Here is a 12,481-nt window from a genome sequence, read left to right on the forward strand (position 1 = left end):
GTCCGGACGCGTACTCTATGGTTGTCCGCCCCCCTGCGCTTCCTCTCTAGCCGCCTGCGCTCTATGCTCCGCGGCCGCGGGCCGCCAGCGGGCCAGCAGGGAGGGGTTCGCCGCGGGAGGCGGGGCGGGGAGGCTAGAGGTGTCTCCTCCACCCGAGCCAGGGGAGACCCGGGTGAGCTCGGTGACAGCTCGTCGGCCGCCATGTCAGCGAGTGGGGCTGGAAACGGAGCCGGCGCCCAGCCGTAGCCCTCCTTGCGCCTCCGATTCCCAGGTGAGGAGAGGAAGAGCGGGATGCCGGGGACCCGCCTGCTGGCGGCCGGGGTGCCCAGCCTTCTGGATCCCCCCTGCTCCTCCCGGGGAGGGGTCGCTCGTTTCTCTCCACCTCCGCCCCCTCCCTGTTTTCTCTGCTTTTCCCCTCTTTTTCTCCAGTCTCCGGGGGGGCAGCTGCCGAGCATCGCGCGGGTCTCTTTCTCCCTCGGCGACGGTCGCCCCAAGTCGCTCCCCGCCCGGTTCGCGGGGGAGCTGGCGGCGTCTCCGCTGCCTCTTCTCTCCCGTCCTGCAGCCCCCAGCCCCGTCTGCCCACCCTCCTGGAAGCCTCGTGTTTTCCTGCATACCTGGGTCCCCCACACTGCTCCGCTTGTCAAAGAACCGCCTGGTGTCTCCCTCCCGTTTCCTCCCGCTGGGCCAATATTTGCCTTGATTTTTTTTTTTTTAAAGATTTAATTTGCGTGCCTGAAAGATTTTAAGTTAAGATTTAGAAAAAAGACGCCTTCTTCTCCCCTCCCAGGTATATCAGCTTCAAATTCCCTTCTATGCTTTAATAAGACTAAGACCTTGAGATGCTTATTTCGTTCCAGGTATGAAATTGGTCGAGCACATTGTACTATGGAATGCGATTTAAAAGACTTACTTCCAAAGACTAAAAATAGGGTGCTCTAATGGAAAATTTGGCAGTCTTTTTACCTATTGGGCAATGTTAGAAGACTTGACTCCCCGAGAGTGGCTTCAGTGTTAAAGGATTATGCTCAGAAAGAGCTTTACCCATTACCCCTTCCTCTTAGGCAGGAAACTATCCAATCAGCTTTATTTTAAAATATGTGCAAGCCTTTCTGCTTACTCTATTGGGAGTGTAATTGAGGTTGGCATTTAAATGCACAAGGAAAAGATTTCTAAGCAGTGTATCACCTAACAAATAGAAGCCTGAAGATTGTATTCAGGTGATGCATCTCGGATAAAGAATTGACAGCCGTGTAAGCCTCCTCTTTCTTTCTTTCTTTCTTTCTTTCTTTCTTTTAAAAAGAATTTGGGCCATATCTGACAGTACTCAGGGTTTACTCTTGTGGGGCTCAGGGACCATATGTGGTGCCAGGGATTGAGTTGGGTTGGCTGCATTTAGAGCTAGTGTCCTCTGTATTAAGCCTTTTTTTGATGATAAATTTGTTAGGGTACCATACGAAGTACTAACTATTGTAAATGTCCTGGGAGCTCACTGTCTTAATTTCTTTAAATTCTTATTTAATATAATTTTCCTGTTGACAGTATTGAGAAGTGACTTTTGCATCCTAGGAAAATCTGGAAAGACTTTTCCCCCACTTGGAGGGAAGGGGGTGTTGGGCTATCTTTTCATCTTTCCTTCAATTTTTTTTTCATAGATTCAGAATATACTGAATTTTTTCCCCCAGATCCCTGGAGGCCCAAATATTTAAAAATCAAATTGGATTGAAGTCTTCTTAGGGTAGATGAAATAATTGTTTCATTTGTATAGATGTTGGATTTCTTATGTAAGAAATATACTTCAAAAATTGAGGGTAAAATTATTTAGAGTGGTTTCTTTATAATTGTAGGCTAGAGGTAATTTACTTAATCTGGGGAAACTAATTTTTGTTTTGCAATTGCAGGAGTGTTAATTTCTTTTGGTTTTGGAAAACAGAATTAACTTATAAAATATGTTTCTCTTTTATAGTGTTAATGGCTGGTTTGTAGTTTAAGGTGCTATCACTGGGAAATGTGAATGATAGTTACTTGTTGTCAGAATTAAGTCTGCAGGGCCAGGAGATGGCTCAAAGGACAGGAGTGAATGTTTGCATGTAGAAACCCAGGTACTATGGTCCCTTGAATGCCACCACACAAGGAGAACTCCTCAACACTGCCAGGTGTGACTGAAAACCAAAAAGGAATTAAACGTATATGTCTATTGCATTATTGTTCAGTAGAATAGAATTGGAACTCTACCTGCAATTTACAATTTTCTAGTCATATTATCAGTTATAAAAAGAACAGGCGTGCTGGGCCCAAAACGATAGTATGTGAGTAAGGTACTTGCCTTGCATGTTACCTACCTGGGCTCTATCTCCAGCATCTCATATAGTTCTCTGAGTACCGTCAGAAGTGATCCTTAATTGTAGAGCCAGGAATATGTCCAGAAAACCACTGGGTGTGGCCCCAAAATAAAAAAAAAGAATAGGTGAAACTTTTAATAGGATATTTAATTTAATTTCAACATGTAATCAAATAAAAAAGTTAATGAGCTCCTTTGCGTTCTTTTATTTTTTTATGATTTTATTTATTTATTTGGGGTTTTGGACCATACCTGGTGATGCTAAGGGGTTACTCCTAGATCTACTCTCAGCAGTCACATGGTGGTCCTCAAGGGACCAGTATGGGATGCCAGGTACTGAACCAAGGTCGACTGCATGCAAAGCAAGTGCCTTATCCACTGTAATATATTAGGCGGCATGAAAAGCAAGTGCGTTACCCACTGTACTATCTCTCTGGTCCCCTATTTTTATTTATTTAAATTTAAAACAATTTTTATTTGGATTTTGGTCCACAGTTGGCGGTGCTGTGGATTTACTTCTGTCTCTGTACTCAAGGATCACTCCTGGAGGGCCCAGGGTACTCTGAGATGCCTGGGATCAAATCCAGATTGGCCAGGTGCAAGGCAAATGCCCTACCCACTGTACTATCGCTCCAGCCCTTCCTTTACTTTCTCTTGAACTAAATCTGCAATCCAGTGTGTCTTTTATTCTTGCAGTATATCTGAATTTAGACTCGTCACATTGCCAGTGCTCAGCAACTACAGGTAGCAAGCTGATGGCGAGGACCTTGTTGGGAGCTTATATCTATAGTATTGCTCTATGATTTTTTGACAGGGGGTGGGATTGGGTCACACCTTCTGGTACTTAGGCCTTACTCCTAACTCTGTGCTCAGGGGACTATTTGTGGTACTGAGAATTGAGCATGGGGCAGTTGTTTGCAAGCGCCTTGCTCACTGTACTATCTCTCCAGCCCCAACTATGTGATTTAAAAAAAAAAAACAACTTAACAGATGGAAGATGGAACTCATATCTGAGTTGTATCTCCAAACACTGTCTTTTGCTTTTGATTAAAAAAAAGGGGGGGGGGCAGGAGAAACCCTGTTAGTACTAGAGGCCTAGGGCCTCACTGGTAGTGCTGATGACCAGACTCAAGCCTTATACATGCTAGATGTGTATGCTGCCACTTGAGCCCTATCTTCTGCCCCATCTCTGTGATTTTATTTTGGGGAGCCATGCCAAGGGAACCATTAGGTGCCAGAGATTAATTATAGATCTCTCACATGCAAAGTGTGCACTCCAACCTCTGGGATTAGTTCCCAACCCCCTGTGCTTTTTTTTTGGGGGGGGGGGAGTTGTTTTTGAGCTACCACATGACTATACTTGGGAGACCATGTGATGCCAGGGATGAACCTGGAGCTCCAGTGTGCAAAGCATACTGACCTCTAGCTGTGTGATTTCTTCTTCTTCTCCTCCTTCTCCTCCTTCTCCTTTTCCTTCTCCCCCTTCTTCAAGGTTTTCCACCTGCAAGACAAATCCTCTACTGCTGACCCACATCCCTGGCCACCAACACTGCACGATTCCTAACCTGTCTTCCTACCTTGAGGGTCTGGAGTAAATTCTGTGGATTGAATGTTATTTGATTCTATTTTATTGTAGGTCAGATGTGGCCTTGCTCAGAGGCTACTCTCAGCTCTGGCTTAGGAGAACCATGCAGTGCCAGGATCACACCTGGGCCTCCTGCATGCAAAGCATGTGCTCAGCCAATTGAGCTCGTTCTCTGCCCTTGGAGTAGATTTTAAAATCCTAAAGTACTGTGATACTCAGAGTCAGAAGTTTCTCTTCTTTTCTCTTTTGTGTGGGTTTTGGACCACACCAAGTGGTGCTCAGGGCTTACTTTTGACTCTGTAGTCAGGGATCACTCCCGACAGTGGTACGGGGCATCAATCCAGGGTGAGTCACATGCAAGACAAGCCCCTTAACTGCTGTACTATCTCTCTGACCCCTGGAGGCAGAATTTTCTATCCAAGAAGTCTTTCCTGTTAGTGTTGACTGTGTTGACACTGAGAAAGACAAACATGTGCCATTGCTTATTTAGTGATGATCAGAAGATGAATCTAGACCTCAGTCATTTCCTGGGTGTCTTTGTTACATTGTTTGCATCTGCATTTCAACAGAGTGTCAAAACTGTGAGTCTTTGCTGCTGGATCTGCTGCCAGCACCTAGAGAGAACTGGAGGACCTATGAGAAAATTGAACTTTATAGAGCGCATCGAGGGTCACTTTTGGCACGGCTAAGCTTTTCTACATGACAGTGTTAGCTTATCAAAGGAGAGGTAAAAAAGAAATAGTCTAAAACCCAAATTTAGAAGAGATTATTTTTATTATTATGACTTTGAAAACTTAGAACCCCGAAGAGTAGTAGTAAAAAACTAAATAATGTCATGATAATATGCATGAGATACTGGCAGTTGTATAGAAAGCTCTTGACTTAAGTGTGGGACTTGATTTGTTGTTTTTGTTATAGGGGTTATGGTATGCATGAAACCTATCTTGTTGGCAATTGTTATAACATAAAGATAACCCTCCAGTTAACTGATCTTAGCTGACATCAGTCTGACCTTGATCTTATCTTGACCTCAATGTTCTAGTAAACACCCTTTTAGTATGAATTTAGCAGCATTTTGTTACATCTACATGTAACATCAAAATTTGGTATCTGAATATGTCCAAGGCTGAATTAATGTATCATCTAGTGTATCATTTAATACATAAACATATCCTAACTTTTTTTTATACCTTTCTATGCCTGTAGAGGTAGGAAGAAATTGGCTTACTAACTCAATAAACCAATTTTCTTCTGCACAACTTAATCCTCTGTTGCAGTATTAGCAGTATGTGGAATATTATAGGATCCAAAGCATAATTGGGAGTGGGAATTACTGGATGTTGCTTCAGTCATGAATGGTAAATGCACTTATTTGGAAAATAAATTGTTTTCATTTGTATTTAAAACTAGCTCAGTGGGACCAGGACCATAATACAGTAGGGAAAGTGATTGCCTTGCATATGGCCAACCTGGGTTCTACCCCTGGCATCCCATATGGTCCTGCACTGCTAGGAGTAATTCCTGAGTGTGAAGCCAGTGTAGGCCTCAGAGCATTGCTGTGTGGCCCCAACTGCCCCCTCCCACATAAAAATTAGTTCATATTCATTTTATTTTAGATGCATAGAAATGAAAATACATTGTTTCTGTCTGCAGTTAAGTTTTAGCACATTTTAAAAAGTTATTGGAGGGTCCCAATGATAATACATATAGGCTAAAGCACTTGTTTTCTATGTATTAACCCAAACACAAAGCTAGGAATAGCCTCTAAGCACCAACACATGTAATCTGTCCCCCTCCCAGCACACACACACACACACACACACACACACACACACACACAGCTATTTGTGATAGAGTAATTGATCATCTTAACAATTTATAATTTTCTTTTTGGTACTGGGGATTAACTCAGGTCCTTATACATGTATAACTACTACAGTCCCAACCTCCAGTTTTCAAGGGAAGAAGAAAACTCATACATGATTTGAATAACCTCTATAAGGATTATGTTCGTATTGAGAAATTCTCTGCCTTGATTCTAGTAGGGATCATTCTCTCCAGGTACATTTACTTATTTTTATGTTCTTAATGTACACAGTTATCTCATTTCACTGCCACTAAAGTGCCTCACACTGGCCACTATTGTCTTGCTTCCTATCTAAGGTACTGGGAATGTCAAGAGGGGCATTGCTTTGGGAACAAGGGTGACCCTTTCTTACAGAACTCAACTGATGAGCTGGAGAAAGACAGAAGATGGCAGGTGAGGTGTTTGCTATGCATGTGGCCCACCCTGGTTAAATTCCCACAACCACAAATGATTTACCAGGCACTGCTAGGAGTGACGCCTGAGCACAGAGCCAGGAATAGCTGCTGAGCACACAACAGCAATGGCCCAAACTACACTTAACCTGTGACCCAATCTTCTTTGGTGGGAGAAGGGAGGGGAGGAAGAAAGCTTTCTCTACTTTATTTAAGGTCTTGGGATACACATGAATAAAAGCTTTTCTTTATCTTGGAATCACTCCTTTGGGAGAAATTATATTTCCTTTTCACCAGGGAATACTTTTGTTTTCAAGCATTTGAAATAGTTCATTTGTAATATTTCAAGATTATGTCATTAAAAAATACTGACTTATAGTAGCTTGAGATTTCTTAAGTAGCTCTAGTCAGTTTTCAGATTCTGCTTCATAATATGTTTGGAATAGAGATTGAATTTGTGCCATTGTGCCTCTCCTCCCTACCATCTCCTAGGACTTTGTTTTCCATTATCATTAGCCACCAGGTTAAAAAAAGATAACTACTACAGTCCCAACCTCCAGTTTTCAAGGGAAGAAGAAAACTCATACACTTAAAAAGATAGTGTGTATCTGACAAAACACTGACAAAGCCAGATTGTTTTTCCCTTTGACTCTAGGAAAAATTCTGAAATAGTAAGTGGTACATATTGACATTTGGGCATATGACATTTTAATCAATAGAATCTAATGAGGTTTCAAGATTAACAGTACTCTCTACTTGTCATAGCTATTAGATTCTCTTCTGGGACAACTTAGTCTAATTATTCCTGGAAGACTGCCCTGCTAAATAGTTATATTTTCCTCCCCTTTCTTAACAGTGATTTGAAAACCCCAGTAAATTAGGTAACCATGGTTTTCTGATTTAAATGAAAGCCAAGTAGACATTTTATTAAATTTTTAGGCCAAATTCATAAAAGAATAAAAAGAAGGGGAATGTGACAGGAAGCCTCCCATGGCTTGAGAGAGGATCACCTAAGCAGGATTCTTGGAAATATTAAAAAAAAATTTTTAAATTGTTTTAGATTTTGAAATAGTTTAGAAATGTGAGCTTTATAATACGATAAATGTTCTTATTATATGTTGATGAGAGCATTTCACTTATATTTTGATTTATGCATGCATTATTAATTTTCTCTTCAATTATTCTGTATAAATCAATCTAAGACAGAACTTTCAGATGAATTAAAAATTCACTTTGAGTTTTCAATGATAATTTATTTTTATAAAAATGTATTTTACTTACTTAATATATTTGAAACTTTGTACTATTTTTTATTTTTGGGCCACACCTACTGGTGCTCAGGGCTTACTCCTAGCTTTGCTCAGGGATTACTCTTGGTGGTGTTTGGGGGATTCTATGGGGTGATGGGATCAAAACTGGGTTGGCCATGTGCGAGGCAAGCACCATACCCAATGTACTACCACTCCATGGTAGTGGTATTTTAAAAAAGTCATATGAAGCACCAAAGAGTTGATTTTTTTTTTTTACTTGTGGAGTGAAAAAGAGATTTATGAAACCAGGTCTTAAAAGAATTCATGCCAAGTAATTGACTTGATTTCCTCTCTCAAGTTGAGTTCAAATGAACAAAGGAGTAGAAATTTGTAGAAAATGCATTGATTAGAAAATATGAAAATTGTTTTCTGAAAAAGACTTTGTAATTTCCATTTGTGATTTCTTAATTCAAGTTGTCATGAGGCTTATTTTCTTCTATAATTTATAAAGTAATCACTGTTTCTTTTTCTCCAGCAGTTTTTTTTTAACTTTGTTGTGCAGTTCTTTGTCATGTCGATTAAAATTACACCTATAGCATTGGGTAAGCATGTAAAGATCCAAAATTAGAAGTAATGTCATATGACTTCCTTATTTTGCTCATAAAAATGCTTTGTGACTAAGGAGAGAGAGAAGATGGCTTGTTTTGATAGTACTATATATAAACTCAAATTTTAAGTTAATATATCAGGCCTTTACGTCCTTCAAAGCTAATAGTTTCATTAGCCAGGAATATTAAAGAAAAGTATTTAATTGAGGAGGTTTATTTTTATTATGTATCTGACTTCCTGGTTAATTATACTTTTGTGGCTTTTGCTACCAGTGGGCTTTTTGTCCCTTTTCAGCTGTATGTCTGGGAAGCACCTAGGGATTCTCTAGTGCACCCTTCCCAATGGACTTTAAAATAAGAGTATAAATGTTTATTTATTTCAGTGGTATAATGTATTTGCAGTAGGCCCACCATTAAAGTTCCAACATCCTTCTACAGCTGTCACTCAGACCCTCCTCATAGCTCTGGGCACCTTGCTTGGTACTGGTTCCCATTAGCACTTTGACGTTTGTGTATTGTGTCTTCCCTGCCAACCTCACAAAATAGACCGGTGTGTGCAGTAAGCTTAGGAACAAAATTTTCTCCTCAGAAATATATGTATAGGTGTATATTTTTTAGTGAAGCAAAGTATTTTTTATTGAACAAAGCTTTGAAAACTGTGAGAGGAAAGAAAGAGGAGAAAGGCATTCAAGAGAGAACACAGGCAGCAGAGAACCAGAGACAGGCACGTGAGATCCGTGTTCAGGCGTAAAGAGTAAGCCTGCCCCAGAAATACTGATCTAGGCTGAAGAAATAGGTAGTCTAAGAAAGTCTGACTTACAACAAAACTTTCCGTGATCTTTTCCATAAAGCCAAACATCCTGTACCGTCTGTTGGCGTTTCCAGGTCACAAACTATGAAAAACAAAATGGAAAGCCTTTCTAGCTCATTATGTCTTTGTTTGCTTTCCCTTTTCATGATGCTCAGTAGCACATCCAGAGCCTCACCCACGCGAGGCGTGTGCTGTACCTTGAGTCTGCCTCACCTTTTCGGTTTGTTTTTGTTTATGGTACTGGGAATCGAGCCCTCATACACAGGCATCTCATATGCAGGCAAGCATTCTGCAGCTGAGCAATCTCCTTGGCCTGGGTTTTTCTGTTTTGTCTTCCAGGGAAGGCTCAACTGGTGCAACGAGTCTATTATAAATTTGAAGTGGGAGGAGAAGAAAAAAATACTCTTTTTCTTTTCTCACAAAAGTTATAGTGCTCCATAAAGGGAAACAAAGGGAAAGATAATAACTGAGGGGAAACAAGGTTATTTGAAATGGGTAATTATAAAAAGTTAAAACTTTTTTTTTTGGTTGGTGTCACAGTTAAACCCAGGGCTTGTACCTGAAAAAAGATGTCTCCACCACTGAGCTGCATCCTGAACCTGCTTTTTAAGAATTTTTGTCTCCTGGGGCTGGAGCAGTAGCACAGTGGGTAGGGTGTTTGCCTTGCATGTGACCGGCTCGGGTTCAATTCTCAGCATCCCATATGGTCCCTCAAGCACTGCCAGGAGTAATTCCTGAGTGCAGAGCCAGGAGTAACCCCTGTGCATTGCCAGGTGTGACCCAAAAAGAAAGAAAAAAATTTTTTTTGTCTATCGTCAACATTGAATGGAAATGTTAATTTGGTGAGCAGAGTTATTGATCTCTCTCATAATAATTATGGTGTCTTATGAATTTATCAAGAAGAAACTTTGAGTACCATTGAACATATGGGTTCTCAACTGAATGTACCAACATGAAGAAGAGGGTGAGAAACCAACTACAGATAGAAAAGTGATATTTAAGGAACAGATACTTTGTTCAAATGAGATAAGAAATGGGAAAGATTGGTTATCAACTGATATTTGTTGTTCTGTATTTATTTGTGTTCAAGGAGAGATGGTTTGCTGAGCTAGGAAAGAAGCCGGAGGCAGGTGGTGAAAGTTGGGTATAGCTTTGGAGGATGTATCGTAGCTCTATTAAGATGCTGGGCTAGCACTAAAGCTGCAACTGATGTTGGATTGATTCTGCTTTTACCAATCTGATTTCTTTTAGCAGTAGATAGATAGACGCTTCATCATAAGAATAGAGAAAGTGATTAGGCTAATCAAGCCCAGGGTTATTTTTTTTCAGAGTGGGGTGTGTGTGTGTGGGGGGGGGAGTGCATATCTGGTGGTGTTCAGAAGTGACTCTGAGCTTAGTGCTCAGAGCTTTCCTTTATAGTGCTCAGTGATCCTGGCTTTGTTTGCTTTAGCCTGTGAGTCTTATGGGGCAATTGCAGTAGAAATAGCAGGACTCAGGGAGGTAGGTCGGGATGAAACAGGGATTCATTGATAGCTTGGAAACAAAGTAATGCTTATAAGAAGATAATGTAAAATAAGGGGTAGCAAAAGTCTGAAATTACTGATGTTGAGTTGGTAAGGGGAGAGAAGAGTTTAGAGCCACATCACTTACCAGATAAATCAATTTACCTACTCAAGTGGTGATAGAGTAAAGGAACAGTATGTCAAGAATAGGCAAAGTTTCTCCACCAAGACAGCCCTCAATGCTGATGTTAGCTCTGCTATTTTTCAGTGATTTCAAAAGATCAGCATGCTGTTCAATGCTTTTTTCAGGTGAGAGAGGTAGCTCAATGAGTTAAGTACAAGTTTTGCATATGGGAGGCCCAAGATCCATCCCAGGTCCACATCATCCCCTGAAACCCTCCAGGAGGGAACACTGAGCACAGAGCCAGGAGCATTACCATTTGTGTCCCCCAAACCTAAAGGGTTTCTTTCTGAATATATAAATAATGCAGGCCCGGAGAGGTAGCACAGTGGTTAAAGCACTTGTCTCGACGACCCGAGTTCAATCCCCTGCACCACAAATGTTCCACTTGCACAGAATCAGAAGTAAACCCTGAGCACCACTGGGTGTGGCTCCAAAACAAAACAAAAATCAACTTAAAATTTACAACTCAATCAATAAAAAAAACAAATAACCCAATTAAAAAATAAGCGAAGAGGCTGGAGCATAGTACAGTGGGCAGGCCACTTACCTTGTACATGGCTGACCAGGACTCAGTCCCCAGCATCCCGTATGGCTCCTTGAGCACTTCCATGAGTGCAGAGCTAGGAGTAACCAATCCCTGAACATTGTAAGGTGTGGCCCCAAAATAAAACCAAACAAAAACAGCAAAGGAGGCTGGAATGATAATGCAGCAGGTGGGATCTTTCCCTTACACGTGGCCAATCTGGGTTCAATCCCTGGCACCCCAGATGGTCCCTGAGCACTGCCAGGAGTGATTCCTGGCCAGGGGTAAGATCTGAGCACTGCTGGATATAACTTGCCCATCCCTCCCCCCACCCGTCCCTCCAAAGGAGCATTAGTACAGTGGGTACACAAATATCTGAATAGACATTCCTTTTTTCTTTGTTTGACTTTTGTTTGTTTGGGGGCCACACCCAACATTACTCAGGAGTTAGTCTTGGCAGTGCTCAGGGGACCATATGGGATGCTGGGGATCAATCCCCAGTCTGCCTTATGCAAGGCAAGTGCCATACTTACTGTACTATCTCTCAGACTCTGAATTGACATTTCTTCAGGGAAGAAATACTAGTGGCCAATAAATGCATGATGAAATGACTGTTGATTTCGTTAACTGTGTAAACTCACACAAAAAGGGGGCACTGCACACAGCGGCGGTGGCTCTATCTCTCCCGCTGCCCGCGTTCGGTAGTCTCACCCTTCTCCCACCCCGGGGAGGTCGATGGCGATGGTCAGGCGGAGGAAGGAAACAAGGGCCAGGCTGGTTGGTATTAGTCGTAGTTTATTCTGATTCTCTCTCCATCTACACCAGTCTTCCTTCTCTGCCTCTGCCCCCTCTTCTTCCTCCCCCATCCTCCTTCTCTTGAGTCTGGATTCTGATCCCTCTCTCTCTTCCTTCTGATCCTCTGCTTCTTCCTTCTGAACCCCTAACCCACTCCTACAGTACAGTTAAAACCCAAAGCATGAGGGGTTGGGGTAATAATTACACATAGGTGTGGTCACAATCAATAGGGGTAGAAATCTTAGCCTCAGGGAAGGCCGCTCCTAGGACAGATCCTTTCTCAGCAGGAGGACCCACCCTAGAGCAGAATCTCATGGGTGTGTTTCTCCTCTCCTTGTCCACAAGCATATAAGAATATATAATATAAATCATTTTGTATGGATATAGTAAGAAATATCTTAAGCTTATAGAATTGCACTCCTTAGGCCATCTCGATCTCAGACTACAGTGCTCAGGCCAGATAGTCTTTCCCACCCCTAGCAGGATCCTAGTCTCGTCGTTACCTTTGGATCATGACAGCATTTGTCTATGATCAAGCTCTTAACTTATAGTTAAGAATCATGGCACTTTGGCCTGGCCCATTTTGATGCCAGGGTAGCTCACTGCTTGCCCTGGGTCCATTCAGT

General features: G+C 41.8%; 1 protein-coding gene across 1 annotated transcript in view; it reads left to right on the forward strand.

The window, feature by feature from the left end:
- Positions 1 to 34: 34 nt before the first annotated feature.
- Positions 35 to 12,481, forward strand: part of CNST (consortin, connexin sorting protein) — a 104,361-nt gene continuing 91,914 nt past the window's right edge. Inside the window, exon 1 of the mRNA XM_056132251.1 lies at positions 35 to 271. The gene's annotated coding sequence lies outside the window, so the exon portion shown is untranslated. The remainder of the gene's footprint in view (positions 272 to 12,481) is intronic.

This window comes from Sorex fumeus, unplaced genomic scaffold (assembly GCF_029834395.1).
Source record: "Sorex fumeus unplaced genomic scaffold, SorFum_2.1 ptg000007l, whole genome shotgun sequence".
Lineage (NCBI taxonomy): Eukaryota > Metazoa > Chordata > Mammalia > Eulipotyphla > Soricidae > Sorex > Sorex fumeus.